General features: G+C 34.0%; 1 long non-coding RNA gene across 5 annotated transcripts; it reads left to right on the forward strand.

Annotated features, from left to right (window-relative positions):
- Nucleotides 1-2,159: 2,159 nt before the first annotated feature.
- On the forward strand, nt 2,160-15,413 carry LOC136289984 (uncharacterized). Of its 5 annotated transcripts, none has more exons than XR_010720911.1 (6): nt 2,160-2,225; nt 2,399-2,440; nt 3,243-3,299; nt 3,842-3,994; nt 8,585-8,953; nt 12,131-15,413. It is a non-coding gene; the product is annotated as an uncharacterized lncRNA (long non-coding RNA). The 5 variants fall into 5 exon arrangements; XR_010720913.1 differs by having other exon boundaries at nt 3,876-3,994; XR_010720912.1 differs by lacking the exon at nt 3,842-3,994 and adding an exon at nt 5,961-6,816.
- Nucleotides 15,414-16,585: the final 1,172 nt, after the last annotated feature.

Genomic DNA, 16,585 nt, shown 5'->3' on the forward strand with positions numbered 1-16,585 from the left:
TCCATCCTCACTGCAGCTAGATTTTGTGTCTCTGAGTTTGGCTAATATATGAACACCAACACTAAATTTTCTTTAACGGGGGCGAAACCCATGTGATAGTAATTAAATATAATCAAACTAATATATTTTTGTTGTTTCCACAAAAATCAAACTGTGGACAAACCCATTTAGATAAATTATACAGTAGACATGCTGGATAGGATACTTCAGCTTGTTCTGATTCAGTGGCCTCTCTGAAAGGCAGATGGCAGAACAGTGTGATGAATAATTTTCTTTCCCTATTTAGAGTCATGATTTCAAGTATCACTACAACTTAATCTTTATGTTCCTAATATCTACCTAATTTTTTTTTTTTTTTTTTTAAGAAGCAAGAAATTTTCTTTGACATATAAGGAATCAGCATGTCTAAATACAGCACTATTTTAATTTCTGTGCCATAAAACTCTATCTTAATCTGCAAGCAGATGATATGAGCTGCTGGAGGCATTATTGGGAGAAAAAATGAAATTAGATGTACAAGAGGCAGTTATTCAGAAAGAATATAGTTTCACTAGAATGCTAGTAGGTATTGAGATAGAGTGATAGAAGGAACAAAAAGCAACTGTATGAGCCTAATCTTAAATATCCCATACACTCAATTGCAAAGGCTTTCTAATGTGTGAGTAAACATAAAGATATACACAAGTCTCACATAGATCTTCCTGAGGATGTGGAAAAGAGTCAAAAGCTTGGGTTTCCCTAAATATCTATGAAATAGATTTTCATATGAAACAAATATTACTGGCCCTGAATAATTAATCAAAGCCATTTTGTTATAAAACCAAACATAAATGCAGATTGTAATGAGGCCTTTAAGGAAATGTGCTTACATTGCCTTTAAAAGAAAGTACTTATATTGCCACAGAAAAATGTTAGAGAGAACATGTAGGAGTACAAAATCCCACTGAGAAATTATAGGGCTTTTAATATAACACCATTTAACTAAGTGATATGAAAAGAAGCATAGGAATAATGTAGACTATGTAAATGGTGAAGATTGAGACAAAGATTTTTAATTAGAATTTGAATAAACAAAATTAAGGAATTGAGAGTGCAGGCTTGAAAAAGTATTACATTTCATTTGGTCATCTATATTACTCCATCATCACAATGTTTAATCTTCAGAGCTAATTTTCCTAACCAGGAAGTATAAATGGAGCATAACTATCATCATTAGGCAAAAATTAAAGCACTGGGACTTCAAGTGGGAAAGATGCATGTGTCTGTTTACACATTTAGATAAATAAGTGTTATTTCAAAATTCAGTATTACATTTTGGAGTACATTTTTCATTGTTTTAATACGTAGGCCTTGTAGAGAGAGCCTTTGCCATGAATTGGAGAAAGGAAAGTACTTTCTCTCCCACAGTTCAAATAACTCCTTTTTTTTCCCACTGTTCCCCAGAATTTCCCCATAAAATGCCATAAAGAATATCAGTTCTGTGCATTGGTCACATTACAAATACTTTTTTCTTTTTACTCACTCTTGTTTTTCTGTTTGAAGGAAGGCACTGAACCTTCTAGGCAATGTATATAATTTTTCAATTTAAGTTTTCTGATTTTTAAAAAGTTGTTTTCAAGAGTGTTTGAACTATTTCCATAAATTTAATGTGGGTATTCTGTAAATTTTTTATTCCTAGCCTCTACCCTGCCTTTTGCCCAAAACCATCACATGATAAGGAAAATCCCACCATACAAACAGCAATTAAATGATTGAGCAGTAGAAACAGGAAATATGAGGATGGGTAGAATTTCTTTAATTTGAATTACTAAGCAACCACTTTGTTTCCCTGTTTAACAAGTTTAACAAATATTTCTAGCTATAACTACTTCATGTGCGTTTATATGATGGCTCAAGTAAGAAATGCAGTAAATAAATTTCAGGAGCACCAGCAACTGCTCTCAGTGTTTTGGCGCTCAGCATATGCTCTGTCAGGCAAATAAGACAGATGATCTACTGTGTACCACTATCCTTGCATTTCCTAAGTGCCCTCTTTCACAGGTCAGAAGCTCTTCACAGTATTTCATGAAGGCAGGGTTAAGTATGCATTTGCCTCCATGTATCCTCCAGCTGCTTTAAAAATTATTGATGATTATGTCAAGCTATTTAAAGAAGCACTAAGTGAAGACCCACCTGTTTAGGCCCGTGCTTTATCAAGAATGGATACCCTCTGAGAAGGAAAAAAGGTTTTACTCTCTGTCTTCTTTCACAGCCAAAGAGAAAATCCAGATCTTTCAATATTGGTATTTTTTTGTTTGGGTTGTTGGTTTTTGTTGGTTTTTTCCCCCAGATTTTCCTAAGTGGGAAATACAAGTAATGTCTTTCTTTGAAAGGTAGTACTAAATGATACTGTTAATAGGTCCTGATAAAACTGTGTGAAATTGCACCAGGGATCCTGAAGGTAAGGATAACAGATCTATAAACAATGTCTCCATGTTCTGATAAACCAAGTATATTTCCTATCCAAACACAGGGATCTCAAGCCAGAAACCATTGTTACATATACTGTGATTTTTTTTTTTTAATAAGGGAAGAAAAATAATTTCTAGTCTAAGCAATAGACTTTCAAATAACTAATTCTTGTTTTTTTTTTTTTGTTTTGTTTTTGGTGTTGTTTTTTTTTTTTTTTTTCTGTAGTTTGGTTTGGTTGCTTTTAAAGTCCAGCCAGGATTACAGCTGTCTTTGTACCTAATAGTTGATTGAATGGTCTTAGAACTAAGGAAAAATTATACACTTCAATAAAAGAAGCACTATGCTGTCATAGTGTTGTTTTAGGTTTTAGGTTTTCTGACACTAAAGTATGGTATAATTGTAGCTTGCAGATGAATAAAAACATGTTTATAAATATAATTTTCAATCTCATCGAGAATATTGGGTACAAAACCACAGCTGTATAACAACTAATAATTTATGTAATATTGCTGTATTTTAAGAAAGATTTCCTCTTACTAGTGTTTTTAAAGCTGCTTTCATATATTATCCCTTCAAAAACACTTCCTCCTTATTTTGTCTAATTTCATGTTAGATATCCTTAAACAAAGTGGCATTGTAAAAGAATATGCAATATAAACTAATGCATGTTTATGTAAAGTTTATTTCCTATATAAGCTAGTATTTCTTAAGAACATGAGATGAAAGCAGATGATTTCCTATAGATGGATGTCTCATGCTTATCAGATTTCTCTCTGCATTTCTCTTGCCAGATGCCAAGATGGGTTTCCAGAAGTATTCTCCATTGTTTTTCAGCTCCCTGGTAGCAGGTAACTCAAAAATGTCCTTGGACACTCCTGAATCTTGTAAAAGGGTCTGGAAAACATGTTTATGATACGATATGATATGATTCAATCCTCATAATAACAAAACATATTGATAATTAATTACATATTTTCTTCATAGTTGATATACACAGTGGGTCTGGGGGTTCATGAGGTGAAATGCTTTTCAAAGGATAGATTTCAAAGGCCTAAATTTTAAATTAGTGAAAGCCTCATTTTATCCATTATCCAAAAACTGAAGATCTGCTGTGATTTTTCCTTAATTAATTCCTGACTTAAAGGAAGAGTAGCTAAATTTCCTGATTTATTTATTTAGCATTATTGGTTTTTCATTGATTATTTTAGGCATATGTATGTGTTAAAGGGAGAGAGAGAGACAGACAGAAATTATTCTGTGTCTGTTGTTATATGAACAATTTTTTTCTGATACTTGCCAAAGACCATTGTGAGATTGAGAGCAACAAATGTGAAGACCAAATAGTTTTAAAATGCAGTAAAGGAAAAAGTATGCCATGTTTCTGCTACAGGATGACTCTTTTTGGATATGACTACTCTCTACAGGATGACTCTTTTTGGATATGAAGAGTAATATCAAAAGTTTGGGTTTTGTTTGAAGAGTGAAAATACATTTCTGCATAAACTCTTGGAATACATTTTGTGGAGTACTTTGGTCTAGTAAGGTTGGTGTACTAATTTTTGGAAGGAGAAAATTATATTCTTCAAAACCTGTTTTGTCTGCAGATGAGAGGGAAATGTGGATCAGCTGGAGTGCTGTATATAAAGAATAAGGTATTTGTGTAGAGCAGAATGGACATGTGACTAATAGGACTAGTAAAATATATGAGTGAAATGAGGAAAACACTACATATTTAATCTAATTCTCACTTACTTTTTCTTTTTTAATCAAGGAAAGGAATGTAGACTTTGTTTTTTCCTTCCTTGAAGAAGATGAAAACTAAATTCAAACACATTCTGCTGTAATATAATGGTGATTGTATTGTGGTACCTTTACCACTAAATGCCTAAACTGGAATTCATCCAGCAAGGTCATTAGCAGGAGGGCTCAAAATATATAATATAAATAACTGTTACTGAGCAACTAGTCAAGTGAACTAATCTCAGAGCGTTCCTGTGAAAAAAAGAGGGTGATACTATTTAAGGTCTATAAAACAAAACACTACAAGGGCTGTAAATGGAAGAAGAGAAACTGTTTTGCGATATTCTTATAAATATGTAACACCTGTTACAGCTAAATCCTGTACTCATGTAAGTATCAGTAGGTAAATTGGTGTAAGAATTATTCTCAGTAGAATAATACTGGTATAATACTGGAATCTGCAGGTTAGAGAAAAGACAAAGAGCTGGAATTTTCTCATACATTGTCTGTGAAAAGGGGTGGTAAATCATCAGGGCCCCTCTCTTTGTCTCATCAAGCAGACAATTGAATCTGTAGTTGATATACCAGACTGTTTTAAATGACATTGTATTTCAAATTACTAACAGGCATTTAATATATATATATATATATAAAATATATATATATATGTGTGTGTCTGTGTGTGTTTTATCAGGCTTTTCATTTTAGTATTGTTTTGCAAGGTGGTTAATAAGGAATTCTACCATAAGAAGATTTTAGTGAGGGTAGAAAATATTGAAATCCTAGAAATGGAAAGAATGGGAGTGAAGCCTGCAGATTCTGTATTGGTGACTCAACTGATTTATGTTTGTGCTATATATCCTTGACGTTAAGTATTTGCTTCTCAGTTGAATAAGAATTGAGTAAGGTCCTTAGTAAATTCCTTAGGTATACAATGAATTCTTTGGGTCAATTTCTTTACCATTTATTTAAAAAAAATTTACAAAACATCAGCTGTAAACCTAGCAATTCCAGTAACAATTTGGAGCTTGTTTTGGCTTACAACCAGCTGCTCTTTTGGTAGCTGTTCAGACATTCGTGTGAGAATTTTTGATGAAAATTTTGTTTTCTTTGAAGTTTGAATTCACATTTTCAGAATCAAATTTAATGCCTCATGAGTTTCACTTTGGGTCACTACATTCCTTTACCATCCTGATATAGTCCCAAGACAAGCAAAACTACTGAAATAATATTTTACTATTTTCAGTTGGTCAAAGCTCCATAATTTGCAGAATGACTCATCTCTTTTCTTGATCTCATTGTCCATTTTCTGGAAAAATTTTCATTGTCTCTGAAGTACTCAAGTGATAAATAGGTCAGGGGCAGAGAAAGGCAGATAAAGGTCTAATGTATAAATGATGCCACAGATTACATTTATAATGCTGGGGTTTTTTTGTATTTTGTATCCTTTCCTCCTCCTGCTAGGCATTTATATGGTAGTCATGTCTAGAGAGCAACAGGCTTTGGCAAATATATAAAAGTGGCATTCCTTTGCTCAAAGAGATGAGTGTCTCAAAGAGATTGTGTAACAAGTGGATGCAACAAGCACATAGAATAATGGCATAGCTGCTGAAGTATTGTGAAGAGGTGGGAGGAGTATGGTTTTGAGCTAGGTGCAATGCTATCCCCACACATTGTATGTAAGTTCACTGTGTACCTGCTAAATTTCACCATACACAAATTATATATGCATCAGTTCGTGTCTCTGAAGTGCCTGTATCCTAATGCAGGCAGCATGGGGACTTAACACGATGAAGGAGAGACTTGTGTGCCGTTGTAGACTGTGGTCTTTTTGGAGTTGTGATGAGATGACTTCTGTGTCTGGAGTGTTGCAATGAAGGGAGGATATGGGCTCTTTAGAGAGTACAGAAGGAAAAACTTCAGGAGGGAGTGTTGTCCTTTTTCTAAGAGAGAATCTGGAGTGCATAGACCTTTGCCAGGATGGACGAGGAACCAAGAGCTTATTTGCTAGAATTTAAAAAACCCAACAAACATGTAAAGGTGACATTAAAGTGGATGTCTATTATTGGCCATCTGAGCAGGGAAGAGTAGTGGATCAGCTCCTCCACAGAGGAAGAGCTTTTTTTTCACAAACATTGGAACTCATGCGGACTTCAACTACCCCATATCTGCTAGAGAAACAGCACAGTAAGACATAAGGAATTCAAAAAGTTCCCAGAGTGCATGAACACTTACTTTGTCTTCTGACTGACAGAAAAGGCCACAGAGATAGTCTACTAGACCTCATGCTCACCAGGAAGCAAATGATCTCTGGGGATATGAAGATCAAAGGCAGCCTTGGCTACAGTCACCATGAGATGGGAACTTCAAGATCCTGAGAGCAGAGTGAAAAGCAAACTCACAAGCCTGGACTTCAGGAGAGTATATTTTGGCCTCTCTCATGACCTGATTGGAAGAGGTCCATTGAATCCTGGATGAAAAAAAGGGACTAAGAAAATTGGTTAATATTCAAAGATCACCTCTGCCAAGCTCAGGTTCACTCTAGTTCACTCTAAACAAAGTCAGCCAAATATAAAGGAAGGTCTGAATGAATGAACAAGGAGCTTTTAGCCAAACTACCTGAAGGTAAGGTGCAAAGAAAATGGACTCAGGCTCTTAGTGGCACTCAGTGCCAGGAAAAAAAGGCAAAGGACTGAAACACAGGTGGTTTCCTCTGAACATCTGAAATCTGTGAGGGTATCTGAGCAGTGGCTCAGGTTACCCAGAAAGGTTGTGGAGTCTCCATCACTGGAAATGCTCAAGAATTGTCTGGCCATGGTCCTGGGCAAGCAGGTGGCCCTACTTGAGCAGGAGGGTGGATTTCCAGAGGTCTCATTCAACCTCAAACAGTCTAAAATTTTGTGATTCTGCTTTACACCAAAGGTGAATCTTGAGGTGGAATGGTGTAGCAGTGTTTTTACAGAGGCCTCAGAAATCTGCATGCCTCTGGAAAAATGCCTAGAGATAAAAGACTTGCTTCTCATGGATTTTGATAGACCTGCTCTACTTAATTATTAATGCTATGCCAAATGCAGAATCCAGTAAGTATTTTCATCTGATTCATCTTGTTGAATTTTATATAACAGAAATAAATTACATGAACTTAAACAGACTTCTCAAGGACAAGTACAATACATTAGCACAGTGCCCATGAAACAGAAAAAATAAATCTTAATAACAAATGTCATTCATTACAAAGAGTTAATAGTAGCTTTGCTTAGATGATACTGACATTTTACCAGTGTGGAACCTTAAACTGTTCCTTATTAGACAAAATTACTTATTCTTTTTCTGGTAAAAGATCAGAGAAAAAAAAAATAATAGCCTGTCGCTCCAATAAAAGCCATTAGTTTGTTGAAAAAATTCCAGGCCAAATCTGCCTTACCTTTGCTTCAGCAGAAGCTTCATGCTGAGACTAGAGGTGTCTGATTGACCCATCATCCCTGCTGGAAGCCTCTACTCCTCCACTAGCCCTGACTTGTGCGACCTCGAAATAAGTGCTGATATTTTACAATTCATGACACAAAGGAAAAGGAAAAAATGAAAATGGAATATATGATTAGGAGTATAATTTTCAGCCACCACTGTTTCCTGAATGCTTTGACTCTTGGTACCAGCAGTTTGAATGTGTACATATATTATGCTATACTCCTTCTTCCTGTTTAAATAGACTAATGAAGACTCTGAAGACTTGGATTTAAGCTGCTTTTTTTTTTCCCCTTTAGTTGCATGCAAAAAAAACCCCAGAGAACCTAATATACTGTAAAGATTTTTTTCATGTGTGACATAGCTCCATTATCCCTACTGAAATGCTAGTGGAAGCCGAGAGTCAAATATCATATTGAATTTTAAAAGATTTGTGCAAAATACAACAAGTGGTTTTACAAAGGGATGGAATTTTACTCTGTTTTAGAACTAGAAAGATACAAAAAAATTTAAAATCTGTAGTGAAACAAGCTGACAACTGGATTATACACACTTTTTAGTAATTCTCACCAATAAGAATCCTAAAATTCTGTACTACACTTCCTTCTAAGAATTTCTTTCCTCACAGGGATTATCTAATATTTTATTAGTTCATGGTACTGAAATATTTACTTAGAAGAAATAATACTAAGAATTTTGTGTTTCAAAAAGTGGGTTCTTTATAATCCATATCTGTGTAAACACTTGAAGCAAGCTGTCTGAAATAGCTGTTTCTCAGTAGCCAGTTTTTCCTGTTAGCATTCCAGTTCAGTCCTTCCTCACTGCTCTATCATTACCAAAGGAATTTCCTTGACTAATGCTGCCTACCATAAAATTTCATTTTTGCTTATGCTTACAGTTATTTAATTCTCCTCTTACCATTCTGTAGCATGTACCCACTGATTTTTTGGAGAACCGGCTTAGAAGATATTTTGAAAAAATAAACAACCCACTCCCCACCTCCCTCGTAAAGGATCTAACCAACCAACCAACCAACCAACAACAAAGAAAGAGAAAGAGAAAGAGAAAAAGAAAAAGAAAAAGAAAAAGAAAAAGAAAAAAAAAGAAAAAGAAAAATAAAAGAAAGAGAAAGAGAAAAAGAAAGAGAAAAGAAAAAGAAAAAGAAAAAGAAAAAGAAAAAGAAAAAGAAAAAGAAAAAGAAAAAGAAAAAGAAAAAGAAAAAGAAAAAGAGACCCAAACAACAATAAAATAAAATAAAACCGCACAATAATTGTGCTTTCTTCTGTATAGTGTTTTGGTAAGTTTCAAGATTCTCTCATTCTGTTCAGAATGGTAATGACATGATCAGGGATTCAGAGCTCAGAATCCAGCTCACAAGTGGCATTAGTCTATCTTACAGCTGTACATGAGGAAAGATGTGGATTTGGCATCCCTTTTCCATTTAGAACTCAAAATCCAGTTAATGTATTATTGAAATTGTTGGGGCTTTTCTCTTTTTTTATTATTTTTTTTTTTATTATTTCTTCCTTCTCTCTTTAATTTTAATATTGCAAATTGCCTTGAAGTAAACAGCAAGAATTTTTGGGTCTTTACCAGAATGTGAAAAAACCTGATAACCTATGCTGAGTTGCTGTACACTGAGAAGATATATAAATCCCAGAGTAAAATTTAACTCTATATAAACATGTTATTTCTATTTTTAACAAATATCTGAGTTACGTAACTCAGATCAATGTATGCTTGCATTTATGGTCTTTTGGAAATCAGGATATACATATGCATATACTTATACATATGCATATACATATATCTATCAGTAACTTTGTTTTTTGGTTGTAAAAAATTAGAAGGCTGATTATGAGCCCTATTGTGAAGGATACTATCCCTGTTCTTCTATTTTTTCCCTGTAAAATATATTTTGACTTGAATAGGAAAAAAAACCCAACCAACCCAAAATATTTCTTCCTTTTTTATTGTACATGTTATTCCGAATAAACAATTATTCCAGAGTCTAAGTAGAAATGCTGGTTCTAAATATAATTGTGCTAAGAGTTTTTAATGCTAGCATAAAATACTAGTAAGAACCAGAAGCGAACATACATTGTTTTATGCAAAGGTACTTCAGATGCATTCAATGAATTCAATCAAAGTTTGAGATGCTTTCTTTATTTACTTTATCTTAATGCACGATTTTTTCTTTCTTCTAGCTAGAAGTGGCTGTCTGAATTTCAGTCTATTTTAGCTTAAAAAGCTTATTTTTCTCTCCTGTGAATTAAAAATTGTTTCTGTTTTGAGATTGCACTACTAACTGAACTCTTTAATAACTAGTTATTTGTGTCACTATAGATAAAATTTAAGACCAAGTTCCCCTATATCTGAAGGCTCTATTATTGTTTAAAGGAGTTATTATTCATTTCAAGTCTACTTCAGATACAATTTTATATATGACCAAATATCATGATAAAAGATCCATTCATCACAGTTATTACCTAAGTTATTCTGAACCAATAGGTCTAGCACATGTTGTTAAAACAAAAATTTTTTCTTTACTTTCTGTTTTACAGTTCAATCCTGAATCAAAGGATGCTACCATAGCTATATGTCTTAGTAGTCTTAGACAAACTTTGTCCTATTATTATGCTCTGGTAAAATTTCTTCCTGCTGTAGGGGATTCCTAACTTCATCACAGTTTCCAGAGGTCATTTGAGTTCCACTTACATTCAGCTTTGTAGTTCCCCATCCCTGGTGTCACACTCTTAATCTCCTGACATCTCAGAAAATATCAAACTTTAATGTACAATATAATGGTTATTCCTGGGGCCATGCCATGTATCTTGGCCAGCTTGAGTAGGCAAAGCAAAAGCCTGGGCAGCAAACTGTCAGAGGCAGCTGCTTTCCCTGGGTAGTCACAAGACTGATGCTGGCAGGCAAGTAGGAATGGTTTGAACCATCATCCAATGACAGCAGCAGTAGCCCACCCTAAAAACAAATATTACCATCAATTATTACCACCTTGCCCAAAGGAGCTTGATGTCTTTTGCAAAATCTATCTTTCCTCCTGCTCTCCAGGGTAATTTCATTCCTTTGAGTTTGTCCTTTCCTGTAGAAGCCACTTACACCTTAGTACTCAGCAACTGCACTTTGCATTAATGTCCCACAGGCCTTGGGCTCTGTGTGTTTATCCCAAGGTTATAACTAATAGATCATGACACAACAGTTTGTGTGCAAACTAAAGTTCTGTATCTTTGGGCAATTAATAACATAATTTTCTCTTTAAGTAGTGAAGCTCATTTTTTTTCTATCAGGCACCAAAATCTAGGTCTTCACTTTGGGTATAATCTTGTATCAAGTATTCTTGATTCTATGTACATCTCCATGCTTACTTGTAGAGCTCTGTCTCTACTACTACAGAAATAGTAGACATAACATAACAAGAAAAAGAAATTTCCCTGGTTGGTTTGCTATCTCTAAAAAGAAGTCACTGTCACTCCTTTATTCCTTTCGGGTTTCTCTGACTCCTGAACTCTTTTCTGAAAACACAGATTTGAGGATTAAGTGTTAATTGTCTCTGGTGACCATGAGTAACAGAAAGTGCCAAAACTGATGTGACAAAACTCTCTTTAAACCCCACTCTAGCATCTAAATATTTTATATACCCTGCGCAGGCAGTACAACTTAATGTAAAGTACTTTCACTTGGTGGTTGTAAATTATGAAATAGCTCCCACTTTTCCTGAAACCTTATGTGAAATCTAAGGACACTTGTCAAGATATGTCTTGCAAGTAAATCAACTCTACCTCTGTAAGGATAACAGTTTAGACAGATGGCTATTTAGGGTCCACTGTTTTGCTAGGGAGGAAAAGGACAAAAAAATGGAGAACAGATCATGTTAGGGCATATCTTACAGTAAAATATACAATTTTTCTTTTTTTATTGCACTGTGAATTGAAAGCGCTAACTAACTGAAAGGTGAAGATAGACATTGCTACAATATTAAAAGTATTGAGGTGACACTTGATGTATTCATAATAACTGCTTGCCTAGCCATATTGGGTGAGGTCTTATGTGCTGTGCTACATGATGTTAAATTATGGATAACTAGGATATATAAAACCTATATTCCTCGAAAGACAGGAGCAAAAATAATGTTCTCTTAACTTGTAGTCTGCCATCTGATTTGAGAATTCCACTTCAAAAAGGATTTTCCCAGATGACAAACTAATTGCATTTGAATTTCCAAATCACCCACATAACTGGAAGAGGAATGAAAACAATCAACTTGCAGTATTTGCATTCAAAAGAAAGAACACAGAAATCACGTGAATTTTTGTCCAGATTTCTTTAAGATGCGGTATTTTGGTAAAAATTGTTCCAGTCCTTTATGCAGAACATGACATTAAAAATTATTGTTCACTAAGTCATATCCTATCAGGCTGACTTTCCATAACCTTTATTTTTTCCCCCTTTTTTACAGAAGTTATTGTTTTGTCCTGCTGAACTTTTTCAGTTGGTGAGTTGGTGTCTCACCTGAGCAGAAGCAACAACTGAATCCAGAGGACTGTTCTGAGAGTCCTGAAATGACACTAAAATCATTTTTGCCCACATTTACCTGGACTGGTGAATTATTAGAAGCCATTGTGCTGCATATTCTCACTGCCTGTTTCCCCAACCTGCTCATGGACTGCGTTTTTCAGAGATGCATTTGGAGAGCAGTTCCAGAAAATGACAGAGTATTTGGTCTCATAAATCTAGTTCCTGAGTGCAGCCTTTGTTCTGAAGCTGTTTGCCTGTGCCTGTACACCCTACCATTGTCACATCATTGGCAGGTACTTCTCAGATCATAACATTCCAATCAGCTCCTCTTCTTTCATAAAAGTAGTCATTAAATTCTGTTTACTCACTAATGTTCTGTATATCTGTCATTAAAATCTTGGGTCTGAATAAGTCCCCTTCAACCAAAGTGCATTATTACATCATAGGAGTTATTTTTGAGAGCAGTATAAGGACAATTTAATCAGTGGAAGTAGTATAAGAAATTAACACAGCCTGCATTTTCAACTGCTCTTTAAAATTTGCAAGAAAGTAACATGAAAATGGAGTTGGGAAGGAAGAAGAAACATTAGGAATAATAAAAAACCCCAGTAAAGTAAAGAATTCACTTAAAAGAATTATAAATAAAACCATAGAATTGTACTTTTGTGGACTAGTCATGACTGTATAGGATACATAGTTTCTGAGCTTGATACAAAATGTTAAGATTTCTTTCAGGGATAACTACATAGAATTTATAAATCTGATTATTTCTACTTTTCTATTCCACATGTCAAACTTTTTTGTTGTTCTTAAAAATTATCTTTTTCTTGTGAATTTTTTTTGTCTGTCACAGAAAAAGAACGTGTAGACATATATAGCATATCTATTATATGGGCTATAATCAGTCCTTCTGGCAAGTACTTAGAGTCAGAAATTTACTGGAAACCTCTGGCCTCCCACTGTCTTTCTTGATTTATGCCAAAATTGGACCTTTTTCTCAATGCTTCTTTTCTGCCTTCTTCTGATGAATATGTTAGTAGAAGATATCTCCCAAAGGTGTGATGGCAACATTTAGTTTTCTTCTAAGTATATAGGTACCCACGTATATGTACATGTACATATTTTAGAAGTAGAATATTTTAATTTTTTTTCCATATCCCTAAATACTACACTAACTATGCTGGGTGTTTTTCAATCTCCAAATTTAATTTTCATTTTTACACTCTATGAAATATTTTGGCATCAGATAAGTAACTTTAATGCAATTAACACAAGATGTTGATATAAATGATTAATGTAGCAATTAGTACAGGATATTAATTTTTAGGTATAAAGTATTTGAATATGAAACTTGAATTTTCAAACCAGCTCACTTAATATACAAGTAAGGGTGTAATTGTCTCCTGTGTGAGGTTGTATTCTTCTCACTAATGAAGCAATAAGTTCCAAGGAAAAACAAGGCATCATTTATGACAAAGCTGTCTTAAACATCTCAAATATTTAGGACTTTCTGAAATAGTGTACTAATGATATAACATCATGACCCAAAGCCCACTTTCCATTACATCAGTATATCTGTCCTACAGGATGAGTGATATATTCCAAAACAAAAACAAAACAAAACAAAAAAACCCTCTCATCTTTTAAGGGACAGATGAATGTCCTGCCTATTGAGCATAATTTGAAAGAAAGCTGCAAGCAGAAGACAGTCTTAGTTATGTAATTAATAGATATTCCTTTTAGTCATCTGGCAGGTGCATGCAGTGAAGTGCTCTGAGGTATTTTGGCTTCTTCCCAAAAGGCAGCCTAAACCAAAGTTGTGGCAGGTTAGATGGCATGTGTCTCACTGTTTATGTATGCAAATTATTACCATCGCCACACTAACCTAAAATCACAACATGAAAGAAAAGTTTCACAGAAAAATATCAAAAGATGTAGTAAATGTCATAAAAGAAGGCCTCCTCAAAAGATTTTTTTTTACTTAGGATTAGATTTTTTTACAGAGAATCTCTCCAGACCCTGGGATGTCAGAAATAATCTGGGTGTAACAAAAGGCTTCCATCCTTGCTTTTCTATTCATCTGTTTATGTTCAAACAAGAAAGGCTTTGAAACACTGTATTTGCTTATCTTCAACTTCTAAGTTTTCGTCTTGTCATACTGCTCAATTATTTATTATATTAAAATCCGAAGAATTACACTATCCTAGTGAGTACCCAGTACTTTTCCTAAGTAAGTAATATCTTGGAAAGACATCAAATGAAATGAAATACTGTAATGAGTTGAGATTGAATTCACTGAGTTTCAGTTTTACCTTTTTTTATAAAGTTATCTATATATTTTATTTCTCTTCTTTGTTTAGTTAAAAATTGATTTTCATTTGAAAACCTCCCTGAATGACCTCCATCTTCTTTTCTTGTTTCTGCTTTACATTTTCCTTATGTACATTTGCCATATTTTTCACCTGCAATACATAATTGATTTATTTGTCAGAATCCTAGTTAGTCATATTTAAGATTATTTCTTTTTCAATATCTCCTCAATTATGTTTCTGTCTGCACTTGTGATCTTGTATTCTATTGTTTCTCTTTTCTGTTCACTATTAAAGTCAGACTTAATAACTACTAGCACATATCAGTAAATGCTATCTTCACTCCCAGCTAGTAGAAAAAGGTTCATGTCATTAGTTTTTGGATTTTAACTCCTTCCCAGCTTTTTATCTCAATTTGAAATATAAACCTTTTGGCAATGACATTTCCTTTGCTACTGTAATCATAGATACTTGGAACTTGGTTTAGTACTTACTGATGTTCAAAATTATCATTATTTATCAAAGAAGAGGTTTGGGTTTTTTTACCACACATAAGCAAATAAAAATGTGAATAACAGCACACTGGACACTAAACAGTGTAGTTCTTTATATTTTCAAGACAAACTTTTGGTTCTTTGAACTCTGCATCTCTCAAGCATAATTCATTTTTTATATTACATACTCAATTATTTTTTTGAAATTTAGTCCATGATGTTTTAAGAAATTTTGGGGTTTTTCTGCCTTATTTCATCTTGATGCTGTCATAATGTGTTTCATTGTGTTGTACGGATAGAATTACAAAGGACCTGAGAAAATAATTCTGATTCTGTAAATCTTCTAAACACATTACAACAGAAGTTTGGCAAACTTTTTTATTTTCTTTGTTGTCATACAAAAATTATACTTTCTAATTGAATGGAGTTAGTATGTAAGATTTAAGTGTATTTTATTCATTTACATGGAAAAGTAATTTTTATGACAATTATTGGTTTCTTTTAAGTTTTACAAACACTGCATTAATATAGAAATATAAAATTAATAAAACCCCCAAGATTTATTTTAAGTGAAATGTTATGTTTATAGTATTTTACAAGCAGGAAGTCATCCAAATAAGTACAAACCACTCAAATTTAGGCAATCCATTAGGCTAGAAACACTAGGTTTCTTCCATAGGTAAGGGGGACGAATAGGCATCTCCAAGAAACTGTCCAAATTACCTAAGATTTGAACCATACTTTTTAGACCACTTCTCTCCCTCTGCTTTAATCACAAAAAATAAGTAAGGAGGAAACATCAAATTATAGCACTCCTACTTTAGTTGCATTTGGGTTAGTCAGAATTCAATGGAATATAAAACCAAAGTATATTGCATGTTAGGGTTTTTATTCTGTGCCCCAAATGTACCTGACAAAGAATTTCTGTCTTGTTGGTACAGATGCACATGGAGAGACAGAACCTAACCTGTCTTTTCTTCATCAGCTGTTGTATTGTCAGAAGCCAAAAACAGTTCCTGTAGAGGGTGTCAAATATAGAACCTGGACATTTCTATTGAAATTCAAATAACAGAGTTATTTCATAATTTAGAGCCCATCTGGACCTGAGCCTCCATTTTCTGCCAAATGAGCACCTTGGCAAGGGTATGAGTTGTTAATTTTATGGTATGGCATTTTTATAAAATACTGAGCATGTAGCACTGTGAATTTATGTCACGCTTTACAAACAGATAATGAAATACAGTTCCCCTCCCAATTCTGCAATGACATTGCAAAAAACAAAACAAAAATGTTTCAGAAATTTAAAAAGTGAGGAGATAAGAAAGAAAAGGTGGAAAAACACTGAACTTTCTTTCAATGAACCTTATTTGAAGTGAAATAAGTGTCAGCCTTGTCAGGGAAAAGAATTAGACTTTCCAAACCACATTATGAGAGAAGGCATGAAAGTTAATTTGGGAGTAAAAAATATCAGAGGCACAGAAAAGAAAACGGAAAGAAATTTTATCTATACCATCTGTCTCTGTATCTCAAGATCAATTAATATAACGACATCTTTCTAAACCTTCATTACCTTCAATTTGGGGGACTGTAAAT

The sequence above is a fragment of the Chamaea fasciata genome, unplaced genomic scaffold (assembly GCF_029207755.1).
Source record: "Chamaea fasciata isolate MVZ Bird 193981 ecotype frontalis unplaced genomic scaffold, bChaFas1.0.hap1 SCAF_1, whole genome shotgun sequence".
In the NCBI taxonomy this organism is placed as follows: Eukaryota; Metazoa; Chordata; class Aves; order Passeriformes; family Sylviidae; genus Chamaea; species Chamaea fasciata.